Here is an 11679-nt window from a genome sequence, read left to right as displayed (position 1 = left end):
TCCCTTTGCGTTGCACCTTGTCGTATTAGGAAGGCTTGCATGCTACTAGGATCTTGAGAACTATGCTGGGGTATATTATTTGGTCAAGTTACTCAAACCAGATAAATCAAAAGATAGGAGCCAATCTAAAAGCAGTTAACTGTTCTCCTGCTGGGAAGCGAGCCAGACTAATGACTTGTTCATGTAAAAATGCATTTTGTCATCAAAACAACACTAAACAGGACAAGTCTAGAACATGGAACATAGAACAGTACAGCATGGTACAGGCCCTTCACTCTTCGATGTTGTGCTGAGCTATGTCCAAACCCAAGATCAAGCTATCCCACCCCCTTTCATTCTGGTGTGTTCCATGTACCTATCCAATAACTTCTTGAAAGTTCCTAAAGTGTCTGACTCTACTATCACAGCATTCCACATCCCAATCACTCTCTGAGTAAAGAAACTACCTCGGATATCCCTCCTATATCTCCCATCATGAAACTTATAGTTATGCCCCCTAGTAACAGCTACATCCACCCAAGGAAATAGTCTCTGCAAATCCACTCTATCTATCCCCCTCATCATCATATAAAGCCTATTTATATGACGATGACTATTAAGTCACCTCTCATCCTCCTCCGCTCCCTCAACCTTTCCTCATAAGACCTATCTGTTATTGCAAATCAACTGTGGACAACCATGATCAGCAAGGTGAAATTCTGGTGGATTTAAAGTATCATAATCAGTCCAAAAGCACAGAAGAATGAGTCCTGTCAGATGGACAAGACTCGGGATTGTCAATTCACTCTGCGCCATATTTATTCTTACTATCACATTGTTCTAAATCTGACATTGAATTTCTATTTATTCTCCCTTACCTTGGCTTACTGTAAGTGATAAACTCTTTGGTAGTTCTTTCCGAAACTCTAGCATGTCCAGCATTTATTGTCCATCCCTAATTGCTCTTAGAATGAAATTGATCCTTTCATTTCCATTTTTGATGCTGCTTATCTTCATCACAAAATACAACAGTGAAAATTCTCACCATCAACCCTGTGAACCCTCTCAGGATCTTATATGTTTGAATAAGGTCACTCCTAATTCTTCTGAACTCCAAGGAATGCACCCCCAGACTATTTAATCTGTCTTGTTAGAACAACCCTCTCATCCCAGGAATTTGCCTGGTGAATCTTCTTTGGATGGCCTCCAATGTTATTATATCCTTTTCTAGGTAATGGGACCAAAACGGAACACAATATTCCAGGTGTGGTCTCACCAACACAATGTACAATTGCAGCAAAACCTCCCATTTTTAAACTCCAAATCCTTTGCAATAAAATGTCTTTCATCATAGAAACATAGAAAATAGGAGTAGGCCATTCAGCCCTTCAAGCCTGTCCCGCCACTCAACATAATCATGGTTATGTATTTGCTTACCTATCTAATCTCACATCCTACTTTGGAATAGTTCTTTGGTATTTAACTGCTTAGGGAAATTTTCGAAACAATGTAACAAAGCGTACTGAAATTTTGAAACTTAATACTTTTCGATGTTTTATGATCCACAGAACAACTCATGCAGCCTGCAGCTGTTCCATATAAAGTTCCCTCTGGACCATCAAGTCTTTAACATCTTTGGCCATAAAAGAAGCTGTTCTGCTTTTAGACAGCATAATTGATCCCCTTGCAATGGAGTTGTGCTCTGTGTTTATGTGATGGAGAATGCCAGGGTACTAGGCCAACACATTCCAATGAGAAAGAAATATTGCAAGGGGAGGACAGGGAGCCACAGTGTTAACTGAAAACACTTAAGGATAGTATCTAACTTAAAGAAAAGGCATGCCATTGGGCAAAGATGGGTGGAAGATCAGAAGATTGGACAGAATATTAAAATCAACAAAGAATGATTAAAAGATAGACGAGCAGGAAAAAATTAGCATTCGAGATAAAATTAGCAGGAAATATAAAAACAGATAGTAAGAGTTTCAATAGGGTTGTAGTAAGAGTTTCTATAAAATAATTAACAAACTGAGCATTGGTCTTGTAGAAAGTTCATTTGAAGAATTCATGAAAGAAAATAAGGAAATGACAATGGAGTTGAACAGGTACTTTGCATCAGTCTTTACCTTAGCGAATACAAGTAATATCCCAGAGATAGCTGTAAGTCAGGAATTAAAAGGGACAGAGGAACTCAAGAAAATTGCAATCACCAGGGAAGTCATACTGAAACAATTGTTGGAGCTGTGAGTTGACAGGTCCCTGCATCCTGATGGAACTCAGCCCAGGGTCTTAAAAGAAGCGGCTAACAAAATAATTGATGTTCATTGCTTCCCATTTCCCTCTTTGTGTTCGACAAAGTGTTTACTAAAAATTACTTCCAGAGCCACATTTCCTTCTTCAATGACTGTATCCATCTCTGACTCACCCCACATGGATTCCAGCTCAAGTTCTATCCCTCATGTTTTGAATTCACTCAGGATTATAGATCTTTCTGGGAATTACAACATTCCTCAGACTGCTGTTCTCGCTGCATTCTGAGATCAACACTCTCTGCCAAGCATTGCCATGTTCACATACTCAATATCTCTCTCCAGGGGCATTGATTCACTCTCTCTCAAAGCTGTCCCTTGGACCTGAACATTTTTAACCCTAAGCCATGCCATGAATTCACCATATTCTCTGACCTTCCTTTTGTGACTTTTAAGGGGTGCCTTGACAAATACATGAATAGGGTGGGAATAGATATGGTCCCTGGAAGGGTAGGGCATTTTAGTTCAGTCGGGCAGCATGGTTGGTACAGGCTTGGGGGACTTTGGGTCCTGTTCGTGTGCTGTAATTTTCTTTGTTCTTCCCCGCTCTGAGGCTGAACATGCTGTACTCAGCAAAGGACTCAGTTTTATTCCCTTATGTCCTCACCTCAATGAATTTTAGGCTCAGCACAATGCTGAATTCTTCTTCCGTTGCCTGCGTCTCTGTGCTCACTTCTTCGGTCAGGAGTCTTCTCCCTGTTCAACACATTCTTTCACCCACCTCTAGCATTCTCCTTCCACGTGGACGCCACCCTCAAGCCTCCTACCTGCTCATGATCTTTTCATTGAGAACTGTCGGTGAGACACCGGCAGTTTCAATTTCTCTGCCCCTCTCCCCCACTCTAACCTGTCTCCCTCTGAACTTGCTGTACTCCATTCTCTTAGGTCCAATGCTGACCTTGAGATCAAACCTGCAGACAAAGTGGTGCCATTATTATCTGGCATATTAATATTACAGAGGCTGAGCACCAACTCTCGGACACTTCTCCCTATCTCCCCCGGGCCATGATGCCACCACTAACAAACAAAGACTCCATCACCTCCAGAGATCTTCCCTCCCAACTTCTTGGTCTCTCAACCCCACATAGTCCAATTCCCAAAATCCACATAGGATTGCCCTGGTAGACCCATCATATCAGCCTGTTTCTGTCCCCACGGAATCCACAGAACAAGGCAGAGCTAGATAGATTTGTGATTAACAAGGAAGTGAAAGGTTATAGGGGATAGGTGGGAGTGATTGAGGTTTCAATCGGATAAGCCATGATCTTATTGAATTGAGGAACAATGGCACTGGAGGGTGTGCAGAGGAGATTCACTAGGTTGATTCTGAAGTTGAGAAGGTTGGCTTATGAGGAGAGACTGAATAGGCTGGGACTATATTCATTGGAATTTAGAAGAATGAGGACGGATCTTATAGAAACACATAAGGTTATGAAGGGAATAGAAAAGTTAGAATTAGGGAGTTATTTCCACAGGTGGATGAAACCAGAACTAGGGGCATAGCCTCAAAATAAGGGGGAGCAGATTTAGGACTGAGTTGAGGAGGAACTTCTTCACCCAAAGGGTTGTGAATTTGTGGAATTCCCTGCCTATGAAGCAGCTGAGGCTACCTCATTGAATGTTTTTAAGGCAAAGATAGATACATTTTTGAACAGTAAAGGAATTAAGGATTATGGTGAGTGGGCAGGTAAATGGAGCTGAGTCCACGATAAAATCGGCCATAATCTTATTGAGTGGAGGAGCAGGCTTGAGGGACCAAGTGGCCTACTGCTGCTCCTAGTTCTTATGTTCTTAGGCTCAAGGAGCCGAGTGGCCTACTCCTGCCCCTAGTTCACATATTAGTAGGTCAAGTTTGAGTTCATTGGAAGGTTTTTTTGAGGCTGTCTTAGCTAGCATGAACTTGACTAAAGTTTGTAAAATGTTTTTGAGATAAGGTCTGGACAGAGAAACATCTTTCCAAGGCCCCTCCCCTGATGAAAAATAGCTACACCCTTCCACAAATTCCAGTCCCAGGCAGTTGATTCACCCTCTCCTGGCCCTTAGTCGAAGCTGGAACTTTGGAGCCGAATATTTATATCTTAAAACTATTAATCTCATTGGCCTGTGTTCATTGCAGCTAATAATTCTGAAATGATGACTATTTTAGGCTGAAACTGGTTGGTTTCAAACTGTAGCCTCTGGAAGTTGCTTAAAAACACTACACTGTATTGGAAACCTTCACCACTAGACCCTACGCTGCTTCACTGGATATCCAAATTCACTACCTTCACCTGAAAAAATCTGCTTTTGGGTAGGTCGGGTTATTGGATACTTTACTAACTTATACTCAGGCAACATTTCAGTCATATTATGTTACACTTTGTTGGAAGAGGAGGCCATTACCAGAGCACATGAGTGGCTTCTGAGAGGAGTGTAGGAGCCGGTGGTTGGGCTCAGAGGGTCTGAGGGAGCAGAATGTGGTCACCAGCACACCACAAAGAGAGCCATCAGCAAAGGAGAGAACAAGGGCAGGTTCCCAGAGAAGGTTGGCTACAAGGGCTGTATACAATAAAAGGAGAGACTGACAGCCATGGAACTTAGCAACCCTGCCCCCCCATGCAGAGGAAGAGCAGCAGAGTGTGAGGGATCACCAAGCTCCAGAGGAAACCCTGCTGCAGGATAACCAGCTCTTGAGGAGAAAATTAAGGAATGGCTGCCTTCTGAAGAACCTAGCCTGAAGGGTGTGACTGCCTCCTAGATCAAATGTCCAGGTAACATTCCCCATCTCTGTTGTATCACAGTTTCCAAAGTTCAGACTCCAGCTCATCAAGTTTGAGCTGAAATTCCACAATCTGTAGCCACTGACTGCTCATGCGTTTGCTAAAAATTACACTGGTATCCACCTGCTCCCACATGCTAAAGCTTCAACACTTCACCTTTCCCGCCATCTTTATTCTGTTTAATTTAACTAAGTAGGTTTCAAATTTATAAATATCACTCAAATGTTGTCTGTAGTTATACCAAATAGTTTAATTGATTCAGCTATAAACTTCAAACAATACTTACACCTCCAGGTATAGCTTTACAATATTGCCTATATGTTTATTACAAAAAAATCTTAAAAGCTCACCAATCATCTATCTCCTCACCTCATTAAAGCCCTGAACACTCACCAACTTCTGGAGACTGGCAAAAAGGAATATATATAAAGTAGCGCCTCCTTCCCCCTCAGCACTGAATTCCCACCTACACAAAATTCCCAAGTTAGCACTCCTACCTCGTCACACTCCGAGCTTTTACATTTAGATCATATCTGACATTTCCACATCTCAACAGTATAGTGTGTACAGTGCACAGTGAAGTCATATTTTTCCTGTACCACTATTAGCTTAACATATGGAAATACATTTCCAATTTATTAAAAATGTGGCAAATTCTTGCCTGATATAAATCATTCCAGAATTTAACGCAGTGAGCCGAGAATCACAAATTATCTCTGTTCACTTATCTCCAATCACAAACCTCAAAAATGCAGGCTATGGTTAAATATTCCCATCACAATGATCTGCATTCTCCACCTAACAGCCAAGTCAAATGTACCAAATGACCCTTTGTCAGTGAAAGGCACTCAGGCTGTTGAATTGCAATGTTTGCCCAGGTTTGTTTTTACATATAGCCAATTTCAGTTAATCCAGGCGTGGTTAACAGGAACATTCATTTATGCAGGTCATTTTCTCAGATGCCAATTCATTAACAATGGACGTAGATATGCTTCACTTAGCTTTTATGTTTATGCATTCAGCCAGATAAATGACACAAACACAGCTGCTAATGTTACCTTTAAAAATGTTTTATATCTAATATCTGCCTCACGATACCAGGGACCCAGGTGCTATTCCGGCCTTGGGTCACTGTCTGTGTGGAGTTTGCACACTCTCCCATGGGTTTCTTCTGGGTGCTCCGGTTTCCTTCCACAGTCCAAAGATGTGCAGGTTAGGCAGATTGCCCCTTAGTTTCAGGGGGATTAACAGGATAAATACATGGGGTTACTGGGATGGGTCCTGGGTGAGATTGTTGTCGGTGCAAGCTCGATGGGCCGAACGTCCTCCTTCTGCACTGTAGAATTTCTATTATTTTTATTTCTCAGCACCATTTGCGACTCCTCACACACTGAAGCAGTCCATGTCCAAATGCAGCAAGACCTGGACAATATCAAGGCTTAGGCTGACAAGTGGCAAGTAGCATTTGTGCCATACAAGTGCCAGGCAATGACCATCTACAACAAGTGAAAATTTATCCAGCTTTCCTTGACATCCAATGGCATTACCATTGCTAAATTCTCTACTATCGATATACCAGGGGTTACCATTGACCAGAAATTGAACAGGAGTAGCCATATAAATACTATGACTACCAGAGCAGGTTAGAGGCTAGGAATCCTGTGGCGAGTAACTTGCCTCTTGATTCCCTAAAGCCTGTCTACAAGACACAAATCAGGAGTTTGCTGGAATATTCACCACTTGCCTGGATGAGTGCAGTTCCACTCATCCAGGCAAGTTCCAACAATACTCAAAAAGATTGACACTGTCCAGGACAAAGAAGCCCATTTGATTGTCACCCCTTCCACAAACATGCAACTACTGATGAACAGTGGCAGCCATGTAAACCATCTACAAGATGCACTGCAGGAACTCACTAAGGTTCTTTAGACAGCACCTTCCAAACCCATGACCACTACCAATTAGAAGGACAATGGTAGCAGATACCTGGGTACACCACCCTGGAGGTTCCCCTCCAAATAACTCACTACCATGACTTGGAAATAAGTCACCGCTACTTCACTGTTGCTGGGTCAAAATCCTGGAGTACACCCATCCTAACAGCACTATGGATGCACCTCAGGAACTGCAACGGTTCAAGAAGGTAGCTCACCACCACCTTATCAAGAGCAATTAAGGATAGGCAACAAATGCAAGTCAATGCCAATGCAGTTCACCTCCCTTGAATGAATGAAACAAAGAATACCTGACATGTCAGCCATCAGGAAGTTATCCAGTTTTCTGGCTTCATCTAAGTATCACTGATGATAGACACAGCATCCCTGTAACAACACACAATAGCAGCATCATTCATTCAGTATTAGTGGTTAAAATCTTGCTTTTCGGCATTCTGATATCCAGTTAAGTGAATAACAAGTCTTTCCCATAACAGCAAGTTATGGGTATTAATACTTAGATCTGGACATCTAGAATCATAGAATGATAATGACCCAAAATGAGGCCATTCAGCCCCTCAGTTTGTGCCTGATCTCTGTAGACTTACTCAGTGAGTGTCACTCCCCCAACTTTTCCCCTTAATCCTGTCCAGGTTAGTTTTCATTTTCTTCTCATCGGGTTATACGGCACAGAAAGAGATCCTTTGGCCCTTCTCTGTAATGCTCCATCCTAGAGTAAGGATTTCTTTGTAATTGACAGTTCAGCAGACTAACACCCCTGCTGCAAACTTCCCATCAGTTTAAGGGCCATGGTTTCCAGACAGCATGTGGATGACTTCTTGTTCTCCCACCTCACCTCCATTCTTTGAGGTTCTTAATTGTATGGGAGATAGAAGGCTCACCATACAAGGAACTCAACAGGTGTTGCTTGCAGATTCCTGAGGGTGGGGGGTAATGGAATGGCTTTGTGTCCTTGCTCGGGGATATTTAGTGCTTAATTGAGAGACCCAGCATCAGGAAGGCAGTGGCCCCTCAGCGCCATTCCCTACCCTGCTGCTCCCCCCCCGCCCACCCTCTTTACCCATGAAGACCATCCCACCATTGGTCACATGGCCAGATCACAGTACCCTCATTGCAGAGAAGGGCCGAAAAACGCCTAGAGAAGTAAAGAAAATGAAAACAAGCATTGACAGGATTAGGTGGAAAAGGCGGGGGAGTGGCACTCGCTGAGTAAGTCTACAGGGGCAGGCCCACCGCTGGCACTTAATGCAGCGAGCCTTCCTGGAACGGAGCAATGCAGGGTTCTCACTGGGTCTCCAGTTGGTGGGTGACACCCATCACCTCCATTACATATTGCCCAACGTTTCCACTTGTGTGAATGAACAAATCTAAAGGCCGTCAATATGAAATGCAGACAAACCAGAGCACAACAGACATCAGCGGGTGCAGCCAGCTGGGGTCATGCCAGAGTTGTGAACCCTCGCACGCTTCGAGGAGTGAGTGCTCGAGCTGGCTGGGGAGGAGGAAGAGCACTGCTGGTGAAGTGGGGGCAGCAAAGAAATGTGAGAATCCTCAACAGAAGTCTCAACGTTCCCTCCATAAACCCTGTAACATGCTCCCTGTCTTGCAGGCCAACTTCTGGAACAGGCTGGACCATCTCCATGCCTCCTGGAACCACCAGATTCTAGCAGTGCGGTGGGGGACATCTCCAACCCCATCGTGGAAGATGTGCTGCAAGTGGCACCAAGCCTGGCACCGGCACAGATTAATTTGTTCATCACAGTCCCTAATGCTGTTTTGATACAAAACCTTTTGTGCTTTATATCAAATCTCTCCACCAAGATCTGTTATATATTGGGAGGAATTTGTAAAAATAATTTGTTATATGATTTTGTCAGGTATTGGGTATGCTCATAGCGTGAATATATTAAAAATGAAAAGGGAGAGCAGTGTATATACAAATATACAACTTCAAAATGGAATCTGTGAATGCTCACACTTGGTAAAATATTGGGCTATTTTCCCTTTAGGCTATAATCAAGTCTAACAATTGATTAATATCGTCTCTTCCAATGTGCTGGGAACTTCAGTACAGAAGTGGGGTGATTTCTTGAATGAATCAATAATGTACGGATCATCATTCCTACCTTTGGCATGATTATACTCATTAAAATAAATCTCTTCATAGTTTAATTATTCACTCCTGTTTCATTCCGGCTGATTGGCCTCTTCCTGTACAGCAGTAAGTCTGTGATTCTGTGAAGTGTTGTTTTGGCTGTTCTAGTAACTGATTCATAGGAAGGTTGATTAAAATTGACCATAGCTTAAACCATAGGTGATGGTTGATGCAGTTAAAATTCTGAACATGTCGAGCAAAGGAAAGTGGTGCCATCGTGAATCAGCCACAGTTTGTACAGCTTTCTGTGAATGGAGAAGGAGGTGTTGTCCAAGCTGCCCAAATGGAAGGAGAATTGGTGCCGATATTTTTGTCATTTTGAAGAGAGAAGCTAAGCAACTTCTTCTAGAAAGTGACAACTGATGAAAGGTCTCTGTAATTTCAATTCAGAACCACTCAAGTAGGTGTGGTTTCCTCCTGAGGCTTTTAGTCAAGACACTGAAAGACTTACATTAAATTTCTTGCCTGAATAGTTAACGACAGACTCCTTTGAGTTTGTAACATTTCAAAGGAAGAGGATCTTTTCATTGTGCAATCAACCTGAAGAGTTGACAGCTGCAGCACCTAACTATGATGAGTAAGGTCATTTCAAACAAAAGACTTCATGGGAGAATGTGTCTGATAGGTTCAGAAAAGGTCAAAAATACATTAATTTCTGCTGCTGTGTCCCATGGCCAAAGGGTATTTGAAATACTCAACTGAATTCAATCGGAAGGAAAATTGAGCCAGATGTTGTAGTCACTAATACTCATGATAATCAATATTCAATATCATCCACATTTGTGACCCTGCTGAAGTTGAATTTTACTCCAGTTGTATATTGCACTGAAATACACAAACTACCCTGCACTAAAGGCCCAGAAATCTGGCTGCACAGAGCCACAAAGCATGTTTTTTTGGAAATACCCTGAGTCTTACCTCTCAGGTACAGTGATATTTCTTGAATTTCCAGGCTAATTTTCCCAATAGCTCTCTCCTACTACCTTACAAGCTTGAGAGAGATGAAATCAACTTTGCTTTATTCCTTTTCCTGGAGTTCTTATTCACAATTATACATCTACCTCCCACAGTTGACTTGTAGTTCATGCTGGAGCTGTTGTTGATGTTATTGTTGAACTGCCATGGATCTTCCTCCTAAATATGTTACATATTCGCGCTAAATTGTTCCATAGGGCCTAAGGATTTGTGGCCTCCACCCTGTCACTTATTCTCAAATCTCTAATGTCCTTTTAGGATCAACAAAATTACATGTTTTTGGTTCTCTGCACCTGAACTGTGGTGAGGATTGTTCAGAATTTCTAAGGGATATAGACAGGTTGGTGGAATAAGCAGACAAATGACAGATGAAATTTAGGGCACTGAAGCGTGAAGTGATTCATTCTGGTCGTACAAAAGATGGAGAGACAAGGATACAACTCTAAAGGAGCAGAGAGGTCTGGCTGTATAGGAACGTAACTCATGGAATGTGGCAGGATAGGATGAGAGAACAGTTATTAAAGCATTCAGTACCCTAGGCTTTATTAACAGGGTTATAGAGCACAAGAACAAGGAGGTTATATTGAACTGGTATAAATCACGAGTTCAGCCTCAGCTGGGGCATTGTGTCCAGGTCTGGGCAGCACATTTTAGGAAGGTTGTGAAAGGGCCGGGCAGAGTGCAGAAAATATTCCGAAGAATTATTCCAGGGGTGAGGAACTTCCATTATGAAGGTAGATTGGAGAAGTTATGACTATTTTCCTTGGAAAAGAGAAGGTTGAGAAGAGATTGATATTGGTATTCAAAGTCATGAGGTTTCTGGATACAGTACATTGGGAAAAATGTACTCATTTTTCCCAATGAAAAATTGGGAAGGGTTGAGACTCCAAGTGAACAAATTTAATGTAACTGGCAAAAGAAGCAATGATGAATGGAGGAAAAATCTTCCATGCAGCGAGAGCTCAGGATCCAATGTGGTGGAGGCGGTGGCCTAATGGTATTATTGTTAGAATATTAATCCAGAAACTCAGTTTAATGTTCACAGCAGATGTGGAATTTGAATTCAATAACAAATATCTGGGATTAAGAATCTACCGACGACCATGAAATCATTGCCGGAAAATCCAATCTGGTTCACTAATGTCCTTTAGGGAAGAAAATCTGTTGTCCTTACCTGGTCTGGCTGACATGTGACTCCTGAGCCACAGCTACTGCTCTTGGACAACTACGGATGACCAGCCAGTGATGCCCATGTCCCATGAATGAATGAAGAAAGGTTAAATCAGGATGGATTTGGATTCTTATCTACAAAGGAAGAATGTCAAGGGTGCAGACAAAGTGCAGAGGGCCAGCACAGGCACAGTGGGCAAAATGGCCTACTTCAGTGCTGATGTGGCTCTGTAATACCAATGCCACCAGCCCCCATCCACTCTTATACAAGGTTAATATCGTACCTGGAGTCAGAAGGATACGGAGATGACCATAGAGCATTGGAACCTAGGTATCTGCACTTGTTTGTATCTTTAACTTCTTATATTTTAGAGACC

The sequence above is a fragment of the Carcharhinus amblyrhynchos genome, chromosome 8 (genome assembly GCF_965287045.1).
Source record: "Carcharhinus amblyrhynchos chromosome 8, sCarAmb.v2.hapA, whole genome shotgun sequence".
NCBI lineage: Eukaryota > Metazoa > Chordata > Chondrichthyes > Carcharhiniformes > Carcharhinidae > Carcharhinus > Carcharhinus amblyrhynchos.
This window is presented reverse-complemented; position numbering follows the sequence as displayed.